The 12,018-nt window shown below is 40.8% G+C and overlaps 2 protein-coding genes across 18 annotated transcripts in view; one reads left to right on the forward strand and one right to left on the reverse strand.

Annotated features, from left to right (window-relative positions):
- The window catches only part of CUL2 (cullin 2), a 155,840-nt gene extending 154,165 nt beyond the window's left edge, over nt 1–1,675 (reverse strand). Inside the window, exon 1 of the mRNA XM_006933355.5 lies at nt 1,527–1,675. The gene's annotated coding sequence lies outside the window, so the exon portion shown is untranslated. The remainder of the gene's footprint in view (nt 1–1,526) is intronic.
- Nucleotides 1,676–2,128: 453 nt separating this feature from the next.
- CREM (cAMP responsive element modulator) overlaps nt 2,129–12,018 on the forward strand; it is a 73,567-nt gene continuing 63,677 nt past the window's right edge. For 2 of the 17 annotated variants that reach the window (XM_023256547.2, XM_023256537.2), the window contains exon 1: nt 2,754–2,967. The gene's annotated coding sequence lies outside the window, so the exon portion shown is untranslated. Of the gene's footprint in view, nt 2,258–2,745; nt 2,968–3,118; nt 3,371–12,018 lie in introns of those variants that run through there. The other 15 variants (XM_023256536.2, XM_023256533.2, XM_023256529.2 and 12 more) reach the window with 13 other exon arrangements.

A 12,018-nucleotide genomic window follows, 5' to 3' on the forward strand; every position in this document is an offset into this window, starting at 1 on the left:
GTCTACATTGTAATCACCGTTAACCTATGAACATGTCAGATTACATGGCAAAGGGAAATTAAAGTTACAGGTAGAATTAAGCTGTATTACAGATAGAATTAAGCAGCTGATCAGCTGATTTTGATACGGGAAGATTATCCTGGATCATCAGGGTGGACCCAGTGGTTCTACCAAGGAGAACTGGGACGCAAGAGAATCAGAGAGATGGCAGCATGAGAAAGAACCAGTTGTTGCTGGCTTTGAAGATGGAGAAAGGAGTCATGACCCAGGGAATGTGGGTGGTCTCTAGAAGATGAAAAATGCAAGGACATGGACTCTTCCCTGGAGCTCACAACCACTTGATTTTAGCCCATTGAGATGTTTTTTTTTTTTTCTCAGCAACTTTTCTAAAAAAAAAATTTTTTTTTAACATTTACTTATTTTTGAGACAGAGCATGAACGGGGGAGGGTCAGAGAGAGAGAGAGGGAGACACAGAATCTGAAACAGGCTCCAGGCTCTGAGCAGTCAGCACAGAGCCCGACGCAGGGCTCGAACTCACATACCACAAGATCGTGACCTGAGCTGAAGTCAGACGCTTAACCAACTGAGCCACCCAGGCACCCCTCTCAGCAACTTTTCAAGTGGTGTCCTTGACACTAGCTTTGTGCATGACACATTCCTGAGTACTATAGGACTGTTAGATAATAAATGTGTTGTTTTAAGTAAGTTTGTGGTAATTTCAAATAGCACTAGGAAATTGCATGTACCTTCCCCGCTGCTATGTCATGCCCTCTCTTTTCAGATCCCAGGTACTCTCCTGTTCTCAAAAGCAGGTACTCTCAAGAAGGATTTGACATTTACATCTTAGTGTATGTTGCTTTACCACTAATTCTTACATTTAAGCCCTTTATTCATTTTATTGAGAGACAGACAGACAGTGTGAGTGGGGGAGGATCACAGGGGGAGTCAGACACAGAATCCAAAGCATGCTCCATGCACTGAGCTATCAGCACAGAGCTGGATGCGGGGATGTGGGGCTTGAACTCAAGAGCCTATGAGATCATGACCTGAGCTGAAGTCAGAGGCTTAAGGGATTGAGCCACCCAGGCACCCCCATTTTAAGCCCTTTAGAATGTGTACTTTGTTAAAGAAATTTAGGAACAAACAAGTAGGTGGAGAACAATGTTCTGGGAAAGAATGATCACAATTTCCCCTCAATCACTTGTAGCTAAAAATCCATTCATCTTGCACTGGTCAACCTTGACCACAATGAATGGTATGATTTTGAGGATTTGGTAATCCTTTTTTATTTTCTTCCCTTCTAATGACCCTCCCCCGAGCTAAAATGAGCTGTATTATGGATGCATAAATACTCGGTGCCAGCCTTGTCTAACTACAGACTTGGTTGTTTTGTAAATTTAATTTGTAAACTTGCTAGTGTTCCTTAAGAAATTACTATTTATCAGGCGGTAATGGGCTTTATCTACTATACTGCAAGGAGGAACTTCAGAATTCTGCTTATGTCAATAGGAGGAAGTGAACTTACCAGGCTTTCCTCTTATTTCTGTTAGTATGCATTACAGCTCAAAGTAGTTCAGGTTGGCCAAAAACTGGCAGTGAAGACAGTTCAGAATTTTCTCCCACTCTACGGGGATTCTAATATTTCACAAAGCTTCCCTTTTCTACCTGCTCTACGTTGACAGATTTTTTTTTTTTTCTCAGCAACTTTTCAAGTGGTGTCCTTGACACTGGCTTTGGGCATGACACATTCCTGAGTACTATAAAGTTGGGTGGTAATCATTGTTTGAATTCGTTTTTCCTTAATGTAAAGAGACTTATCTATAGGCTACAAAGCCTCCATTTCTGAGGGCTTACTCAGCCTTACAATTCAGTACGTTCTGAGTATGCATAAGTGGGTTCCTAGTTTATAACGGGTCAGCAACGTTCCTCTTACTGGAAAGCCCTCGGTTTCCCCTGGATGAAAACTAAACTCTCCTCTTTTTAAAGGCAGGGATTTTTGCTTGTCACCAAAAGCCTTCCTTTCCTCTGTCACATCTCCAAGTGGGGACTGTCGCTGTTTCTCCACGACACTGACGCACAAAGTCACTGTTGAGGCGGCAGCAGTCTGAGAACAAACCAGCTGGGTTTCCCAGAAAGCTCAAGTCCAGGACCTAAAAGCGTCTTTCAGAATGGCAGACAATGCAGGAGCGTGTGAGTGGGGACGCTCCAGGTGTCCGCTCAGCAGCCCCGGGAATCCGCAGGAAGCGCCTCTGGCCGGTAAAGACCCACAACGCCCGCGTACCTCAGCTTGGGTTGGGATGGGAGACGCTCTAGGCCGCAGCCCAGAGAACAAGAGACCTCGAAGCCGAGAACCCAGCACGGCCGTTAGCTTGGTTTGTAATTAACCAGGCTTCCGGCGCACGCGCGGCGGGGCAGCTTCCGGCTTCCAGCCCACCCCTCAGGCCCTGCCCTGGACTGGGTCTTCCTCCCGGGGCAGCCTAGTTTCTCCTCCGGCCCCGCCCCCCCCGACCGAGTCCTCCTCTCCACCCTTAGGCCCCGCCTCCCTACCTCACTACCACTTAGGCCCCGCCCCCTGGCCCTTCATTCCCCTCCCCCCTCCCTCCGTTCCATTTAATTGTTGGATTGTCAGCGCTGCACTCCCGCTGGCGGCCAGCAGGGGGCAGAGTTCGAGCTTGGATTTTTCCGCCGGGCGTCCCCGGGGAAGCAGTCGTGGAGTGGGGGAAGGGAGGGCGGGGCGCGAGGACGCGGTTCGGTCGGCTGCTGCGCTACTTTTGGTCCCGGCTCGGCAGGGAGGCCGCGGCTGCCGCATCAGAGCTGACGTGGGGGCGACGTGGGGCCGCCGCCGGCGCCGGCGCCGGGTTGCTGGGCGGCGGCGCCGCTCCTGAGCGGCGGTCGGGCTCGCCGTCTCCACCTCCTCCCGTCCGTAATCAGTGACGAGGTCCGCTACGTAAATCTCATCGCGGCGGGTAAGTGGTGCGTCGGCCGGGACCCACAGACCTAGGAGCCGGCGACGCGGCGCAGGAGGCGGACGCAGGAGGCGGAGCGGAGCCGGGTCGGGGGCGTCTGGGGCACGGGGCAGCGGGGCCGCCGGAGCCAGCGGGGGAGCGGGGAGGGCGGGACCAGCCCGGCCACGGGCGCCGGCTCCGGGGCCACCCGGCGGTGCGGCGGCCGCTCAGTCCCCGGCTCCGCTCGCGGACTGCCTTCGGGTTAGTAGCAGAGCTCTCCCGATAGGACAGCGGGGCTGGTCTGCTCTCTCAGCAATCCTTGACTCCTTTTGAACTTGGTACAAGTTGGACAAGTCTTTCGGAAAAAGCCTTATTGCTCTGATGAGTGTGGTCCTCCCTCTTTGAGAAGAAAAGGAAGCGAGAAGTAAGGACGTTGGTTTTTATTTTCACAGCCGACGATTAGTAGCACTTTTGTCTCAATTTTAAGTACTCAGGTTAGATATAAATCAGCGTTAACCCCTTTCTTCTCCGAAACAAGAGTCGGGGACAGCAGTGTTGAGTCACTGGGTCTTCACACACGATAGACCTGCTGATATAGTGCGAAGACTTTTATGATAGCCGAGAAGGAACAAATCCGTGACAGCGAACAGAAATTTCAGGTTTTGTTCTGTACTTTCGACGTTTGCCTTTCTAGAACCACCTAGCAAGATTCCCAGAACTTGCGGAAGAGGGAATAGACACATTATTCACCTTACTGCTTATTACACGTATGCTAGATCCCTAACTTTGAAATCGCTGAGACGTTTCCTGCACTGCGCTCAGCAGAGCAGCTGTCAGCTTGCGATCACATTTTCGGCAGTTTTGACTTACAGGATCAGCCTGAAGGTGACTAAAACTGAGAGAGCCCCTTTTAACAGTACCTCTTACCCACGTAACTTCTTAAAATGTCTTCCTTTTCAAGCTTAATTTGGCGGGCTGATGAGAGTGCAGCCAGCTTCCCTTTAGAGAAATACAAACCTAGATGCACAGCGATAGAGGTCCGGTATGAAAATCGTATTAGATTACATTAATAATTCATGTTCTCTGGTTCCCCTCCCCCTTCCCTCCCCCGCCCCGCTTCGGATACCACATTTTTCTCCTGGTCTTGGTCCTATTTTTGGTTAACAAGCTGCTTTCCCTTCACAGTTTTTAAATCTTTGAATTTTTTTCTCCCAAGGAAGGCAAATTGCAAATAGTGTGTTTTGGCCAATAAAAGCTAGGTATTAAAACAATAGAGTTTAAAGAACTGCTTACTGATCCAGATACAACTTTAAAAAAGATATTTAAATGGAAATGGGTTTGATCTTGAATGAGTGAACACTTAAAGCATTGTCATATTAAAATAATTACACAAACATTTTTGGTATGAATCTGTAAATAGATCAGTGTAAGCAGATGCTTTCCCAGTGACTTTGCTGGTCAACCTGGTATCGTTTTGGTGAGTGTGAAGTTGTAATTATACCGATGTTTGTGTACATATCTTGTAAGAGTATATGAATAAATTTTTATTCAATGTATAAACACAGAGGAGCTCTTCAGTGTTTGTTTTTGCATTGTCCTGGAAAGTTAATAAAATTTGCTTCTACTGATGAATTTAACAAACTCCAGACTCCATGGACCACTTTAGTTTCCTACTGAGGCAAGTCGTTACATGATCAAAATATGAAATCTTGTTTAGAATTCTGGCCATTTCATGAAAAGTAGGTTATTAACATACATAAGGAATCCTGACTGAAACTTGACTAGTATATTACATATATTTCTGATCTGTTTTCTCCAACTTGATATTCTCTCCAAGTGAATAATGAGCCAGAAAATTGAGCCAGGTTTATTGTTGAAGTGGTAGTCCGTTGGAAAGCACTCAAATGCCCTGTTCCATATAGATAGATTTTTTTTAAGTAAAACTGAAGAATCCTAACACTCAACAGCTGAACCTTTGATATTTTGACATGTAATCAACATTGGTCATTAAGGAAATAAGCCTGAAATATCTTTGAATTCTGTTAAGTATTTTCTGTTGAACTAATGGATTCCATATATGTATTAAAAAGTCAACTTTGAGAAGAGTTATTGTACATTGAATGCAGTTTCAATATTATCAATACAGATAGATTATACAAGTAAAGATTTCAGGGAAAGTTTCTCATCCAGTACACATAGGTAGAAAGAAACATTTTAAATCATTTTGTTAGCTTCCTTTTAGAGACTATACAAGATATTGTAATATATTTAAAATAAGATTATACAAGTAAAGATTTCAGGGAAAGTTTCTCATCCAGTACACATAGGTAGAAAGAAACATTTTAAATCATTTTGTTAGCTTCCTTTTAGAGACTATACAAGATATTGTAATATATTTAAAATACTTTCTATCCTGAGAACTGTGCAATAAAGAGTGCACTGTTCTTAAGAGTAAATCCTTTCACACATGGGTTTTCTTTTTCTGATGCTTTAGGATATCCAGGAGAGAATAAGGGAGAGTGAAGAGGAAAACCCAAGGATAACACTAAGTGTGATTTTATCCCACTAAGTGGAATATTACTCATGAAGACAACTTGAGTCTTATTGGTATAATTCAGTTATAGCAAAGTTTAAAAAGTAAAATATCGATCTTGCACATCTTTTGATTGACCTTGCCAGGAGTGTTAGAGGAAATTGTCAGCAAGGTGAATGTAAAACAGTTTTGAGGAAAAGCATAATCTAGGAAGTTATGTGGGAATTTTGCTTACAGTCTATTGGAATAACTCACTGGTTAGGGCGGATACTTGCCTCCGAGAAACCTCGCTAGGAGCTCTTTTGTGAGGCTGTTTTGAAGTATTACAGCTCTCCCAAAGTGGGAAGCATCTTCATGCATATTTTCTGAACACTGATAACCAGACCAATTAAATGTCAAAATCATGTGAAATTCTTTTTTTTTCATTTTTAAAATTTTTATTTTTATTTTTTTTGAGAAAGAGACAGAGCACAAGCAGGGGAGAGGCAGAGAGAGAGGGAGACACAGAATCCGAAGCAGGCTCCAGGCTCCGAGCTGTCTGCACAGAGCCAAACGAGGAGCTTGAACTCATGAACTGCTAGATCATGACGTGCGCTGGAGTCAGATGCTTAAATGACTGAGCCACCCGGGTGCCCCAAAACCATATGAAATTCTAACAATGGAGCTCGTGTGATTCTGATATTTTACTTTGAGAATTTCATAAAATAAACTCAGTTTTTTCGGTTACCTTTATTAAAGCTTTGTTTTTAAACACAGCAGACTTAAATTTAGACTATCCAGACTCAAAGTCAAATGTCATACAGTTTTGCTCATAATCTCAAATAGCCTCAATTTTTTTCATTGATAGCCCAAAATGATTTTTTTTTTTTTTTGCTTAGAAATGTTTTAAACTGGAATTTGTGTCCTAGCATTGATATGATAAAAGCTTCTAGCTCAAGTGTTGGAAAACTGTATCATGCATAAAGACCAATATACTGTATGTGGACAGTTGGGATGCGTTTGCTCTTCTTTATACTGATGGAGGAAATAAATTTAACACATTTAAATATGTTTCAGCACTTTGAAAGGTAGCAGTTTTGTTCATATACACAAAATAGGACCTATCTAGTTAAGTATAATAACGTTGAAATTCATTTCTCTAAGTTTTAACTAATTCAAGTGTCTTATCTACTCTTTCCCAGATTTACTAGTCACTGGAGTTGTATTTCATGTAGATAAGTATTTAAAATGTACTTAAAGTGCAGTAATATGATGCTGAACAAGAAAGCCCTGCAATGACTCTAGTCAAGCAAATAGCTCCCACAGAAGATTTTTAAATTTTATTTCCTTCCCTGAACTGGTGGTAGTGGAGAGGGTGGTATTTGGAGGGATGGAGGTAGGCGATGATTATTTGAATTTTTTCATTTCCTCCCCAGCAGCCAATTTTGCTGTTCATTGACTGTCAAATAGCCAAAGGCAGGTGCCCGGTGGGGAGTAAATTGAGAAAGTGATACTGAAATATCACTCTATAAAATTTGGTGATTTTATAGAGTTAAGATTTCTTAGACAGTAGCTCTCTGAAGCAGTTAAATTGGAGTGGCCTTGAATCTGTATTAAAAAAAACACTTGATGTTCTGTTTGATTCATGTTTAAAATATTAAAGACATTATTTACAAGTGTTTCAATTATTTCTAAGTACTGTTCCTGGGTACTTCTGTTTTTACACAAAAGTGTAAAGAATGTTATTGGAAAGTTATTTTAACTTTGTGTCACAATGATTACAAAACTTTAAAAGTGGTATAATGTCCTGTTACTGCTATCCCACTTTGTTTTTCCTGGATTCTCCTTCACCTAAAATGCACAACAAGCGTAGGTTCATCAGTGTCAACTTAAGGTATTTGGCTTTTTGGAATTAGTTCTCGCTTCTAGCCAGCCCTACCTTTCCCTAACTTTTTAATCGCATGATTGAAAAGAACCAGCTTTATATGCACTTCTATTCTTCTTCCCTTATCTTTCAAACCTTACTTGCTGTTCGTACTTAAATCATGATTAACCTATGGAGATCTCCTACTTTCCCAAGGAAGTAACACCTTGCTTCATCCCAGAACCAGAGAAACATTGTATTTTTCTGTGGTCTCTCTTTCTGCTTCCATAAGAGGGTATACTGCCTTTTATTCCATGTTCTTTTCTTTTTATTTTGACCCTAGTCCAAAAGCAGGACTTTTTTTTTTTTTTTAATTTTTTTCAACGTTTTTATTTTTATTTTTGGGATAGAGAGAGACAGAGCATGAACGGGGGAGGGGCAGAGAGAGAGGGAGACACAGAATCGGAAACAGGCTCCAGGCTCCGAGCCATCAGCCCAGAGCCTGACGCGGGGCTCGAACTCACAGACTGCGAGATCATGACCTGGCTGAAGTCGGACGCTTAACCGACTGCGCCACCCAGGCGCCCCAGGACTTTTTTTTTTTAAAGGAACTTGCCTTTATTGTCTTTCCAAGGCATTCAACTTAGTTTTCATAGAAGCAGCTCTCCTTTTTAAATCTTTTAAATCTATTTAATAATTTAATCTAACATGATATTTAACAATATCAAAATTACAATAGTAAGTATGGCTGGCATAATCAAGTCTGGTGATAAATATGACTAACTCCACAGCTGTTAGGAAGAGAAGTGCTTGGGAACACTAGAGAATAACTTGTGGACGTTATAACGTTTTAGGTTTTATAGAAGAAATGGAGAACATTGGCTAATAACAGAGAGTTGGTTGGGGAGGAGGAAGTTGGTTAGGTAAGCTTTTATATTCTAGTAAAGTTGCTCAAGAAGTTTGATTCTTACATAAACCTGATTTTTCCAAAAAGTTAAGATAGAATGTAATTAACCACAGCATGGGAGATACTCAGATTTTGTAAGTGTAAATATAATGCTGTTTTTCTCTGATCAGCATATCTTTAATCCCTGTTCTGGAGAGCTCTATATTAAGGGGTATTTGAAGCAATGAAATTAATTGAATCTGTACGCTGGAGAATGAATAGAACAACACACTGATGAAGAGTAAGGTGAATGTCAAATGTTATTTTGGTATTCAAACCTAATATATGATAGGAAATTTTTATCAGTGTAAGTGGTTTTTCTCCAGATACAGCACAGAAATTCACATATAGGCAAAGATTTTTTAACTCATTTTCTCCCTTAATATAAGCTCTTATTTGTCTATAAAAAACTAATCTGTGATGTGCTTTCTACTCTAAAAGAGAAAATTTCTTTAGCAGATAGGACCTTAAAATTATTTTTGTAGAAAATTGGTAGTATACAGGACATTTCATCAGTACCCTTTGTGATTTTTAGGCATAAGGAGATCAGCTTAAAAATGATAACCTCAGACTATATCATGAAATATGATGAATTCAAGGGGTATGTTTTAGGCTAAGTAGAATATTTATCATATTAAGCTCAGTATGAGAACACATTAGGATATTTGTGCTCAAAACCATTCAGGTGTTTGGGTATGTGGGAGCAGGGGATGCTAAGTCAATCCTTGTCTACCCAAGGATAGCATGTTACCAGATTTTGGATGAGATCAATAGTATACAGCTAAGTTTTTCAAAGTATGCATAGTTTATGCTTTAGTAAAATGGGATCACCTGGTTTACAAATCCCCACAAGGTAATTTTGGACTTGGAAAATTGATGTAATGGAAAGGTTTGATATACTTTAAAATCTGAATGCTTTTGCAACAAACTTTATGAAGCCTCTACCAAATACCTCAAATTATAATGTCAGAACTTTGGCTATATATATACATATATATATTTTAATTTTTTTAATGTTCATTGATTTTTGAGAGAGAGAGACAGAGTGTAAGCAGGGGAGGGGCAGAGAGAGAGAGGGAGACATAGAATCTGAAACAGGCTCTAGGCTCTGAGCTGTCAGCACAGAGCCCAACGTCGGGCTCCAACTCACGAGCTGTGAGATCATGACCTGAGCTGAAGTTGGACACTTAACCAACTGAGCCACCCAGGGGCCCTGAACTTTGGCTATTTATTAAGGCAAGGGGTCTATTGGAGGATTTTGAATAAGGAAATAAATAGCATGTTTGGATTTGCATTTTGAGTAGAGTGTTGTGGTCTAGTGGAGTGGATTAAGAGGGGTGAGGGAGAGGTTTAGTGAAGTTATTATAGGGAGAGATGAATTGCTTTATAGGGAGGCAGTTATTGCTTTAATCATGTCAAATAATAAGTTTCAGAACTAAAGGAGTGGCAGTGAGGACAGAGAGAATACAGCAGAGTCAAGATACAGGAGATATATTTATTGAGGCCCATTAAGGTAATGGTCCTTGCTTATATTCCAAGCACAGTTAGACATTTTGTGTTTATTATTTACATTTTCTCCTCACAACAAGAAAGAATGCTTGGAGAAGTTTCTAATTGTCTGAGCTCATATAGCTAATAAGCAATAGAACTCAGGTTGACTGTTAATAGTGTGTTTTTATACCACACATTGTTGCTACTAGGCCATGTTGGAGGACTCCCAGATTGGGTGGCTGGGGTGGCTGAGGCAGTGTTGATGTCAGTCACTAAGATAAGAGTACAGCAAGAGGAAAGATTTGAACATTTGGGGCTTGAGGATCTGTGAGCAAACCATTAAGAGATATATCTAAAGGCAGGTACATATGGATTGGAGCTCAGGAGAGAAAAGTGTAAGCTGGATATGAAATCTGAGATCTATCAAGTAAGGATGAAGTAAGCCTAGAGAATGTGGGGGGGGGGGGAGAATTTTATGATGGGAAGCCTGGGAATACCAGCCTTTACAGAGTGGCCAAAGAAGACTGAGGACAAAGGGCTGGATAATTTGGAAGAAAAGCATGAACACGATGTCCTAAAGAGTTCAAGGAGGACAAAATTTGTGGAGTAGGAAATACTGTAGGAATATAAAGATAGAGACTAGAAAGCATCCTTTTAGATTTGGCAAGCAGGCAGTCAATCTGTGATGATTTCTTAGACAGTAGTTGTGAAGAAATCATTCTTTGATAAGCCTGAGTCAGAATCAGTTTTATCTGATGGTCATTATTTGGGTACGAGACTAGTCATTTTCTCATTTTCTCTTGATATCTGTGGTGGCCGAAGCTTGTACTTTATTCAATGCTGATTGCCTCTGGGAAGAGCAAGTGGGTGGCTGTTCCTGGACTTCAGTGAATACCTTTTGCTACTTTTTGAATTCTGAACCATAAGAATTTATTACTAAGTCAGAAATTAAACAAAGAACATGGTATTTCCAAGAGAAATATAGAAATTAGTAGTTTACTTCTCTCTCTCTTTATTATTCAAATAATGTTATTAGTATTCTTTGTTTAAATGTCTGTCTCCCTCATTAAAATGCAATCTCCTGGAGAGTGGGGACATTTTATCATTTGAAGGCCTGGCATATCATGGGTGCCAATCACTGTTTAATAAATAAATGGTCCCTGCCTTTAGGTTACACAATTTTTATGGAAGGTTAAGATGTCCCCATGTAAAACGACAGTAGAGTATAGCAGAATAAGATTTAATCCAAAGGACAGCGCCATCCTCGCTTTTTGCTCATGTTGTAAGTAGCCTGGTTCAAATGACCATCTCCTGTTGTCCCTATGCTGGGAGATGGGGGACAGATGGTAGCTATAACCATTGCCCTAGTGCCCTTAGGCCAACCTGCCCACTCAGTTTTAAAAGGACACCATTTTACAGGGGGCCACTTAGGAGGGAACCCTGAAAGCAGTATGTCTGTAGCTAAGCACAACCATTGCTGTTGAAGATGCCTAGAAGATACTTAGGGCTATGGACATTTGTCTTTTCCACTTCTAAAATAAGCGCTCCCAATTCCTTTGTCTTTTTGTTTGCCAGTTTTACTTCATATTTTTAAAGGATATTAGTAACAAAAAATGGGTTTTAATTGGTAGAGTGTCTAAAACAACTTTTTAAATGGATTGAAGGCTAGTGGAGGAGATTTTAAAGGAACTGGTAATATTTTACTTAGAGTTAAAATTCTTTGACAAAAGCCAATTTTGACGGGCACCTGGGTGGCTCAGTTGGTTAAGTGTCTGACTCTTGATTTCCACTCAGGTCATGATCTCACGGTTCATGAGATAGAGCACCTCATTGGGCTCGATGCTGACAGTGTATAGCCTGCTTGGGATTCTCTCTTTCTCCCTCTATCCGGCTCATGAGCGCATGTGCGTGCTCTCTTACTCTCTCAAAATAAATAAACTTAAAAAAAAAAGCCAGTTTTAAATTTAAGGTAAATAAAAAATGGTTGACAAATTTGTTGCAGTGGAATGAAATTTAAGTAAATGATAAATTCACTCCATTTATTAAGTGATTATTAAAATATAGCTGATTCCATGAACTATATGTAGCATGTATTAAATGATTTAGACAACACTACTTTCTCTTTGGTAGAAAATAACCTGATAAATAGCTCATGATTTATGTTTTAAATTTTTTTCCTAGAACAAAATTGCATAGAAGTGAGATTGAAAAAAAAATACAGACTTGTTTTCAGCTTTCTATTCTTTTTTTTCAGTTTTA

This window comes from Felis catus, chromosome B4 (genome assembly GCF_018350175.1).
Source record: "Felis catus isolate Fca126 chromosome B4, F.catus_Fca126_mat1.0, whole genome shotgun sequence".
NCBI lineage: Eukaryota > Metazoa > Chordata > Mammalia > Carnivora > Felidae > Felis > Felis catus.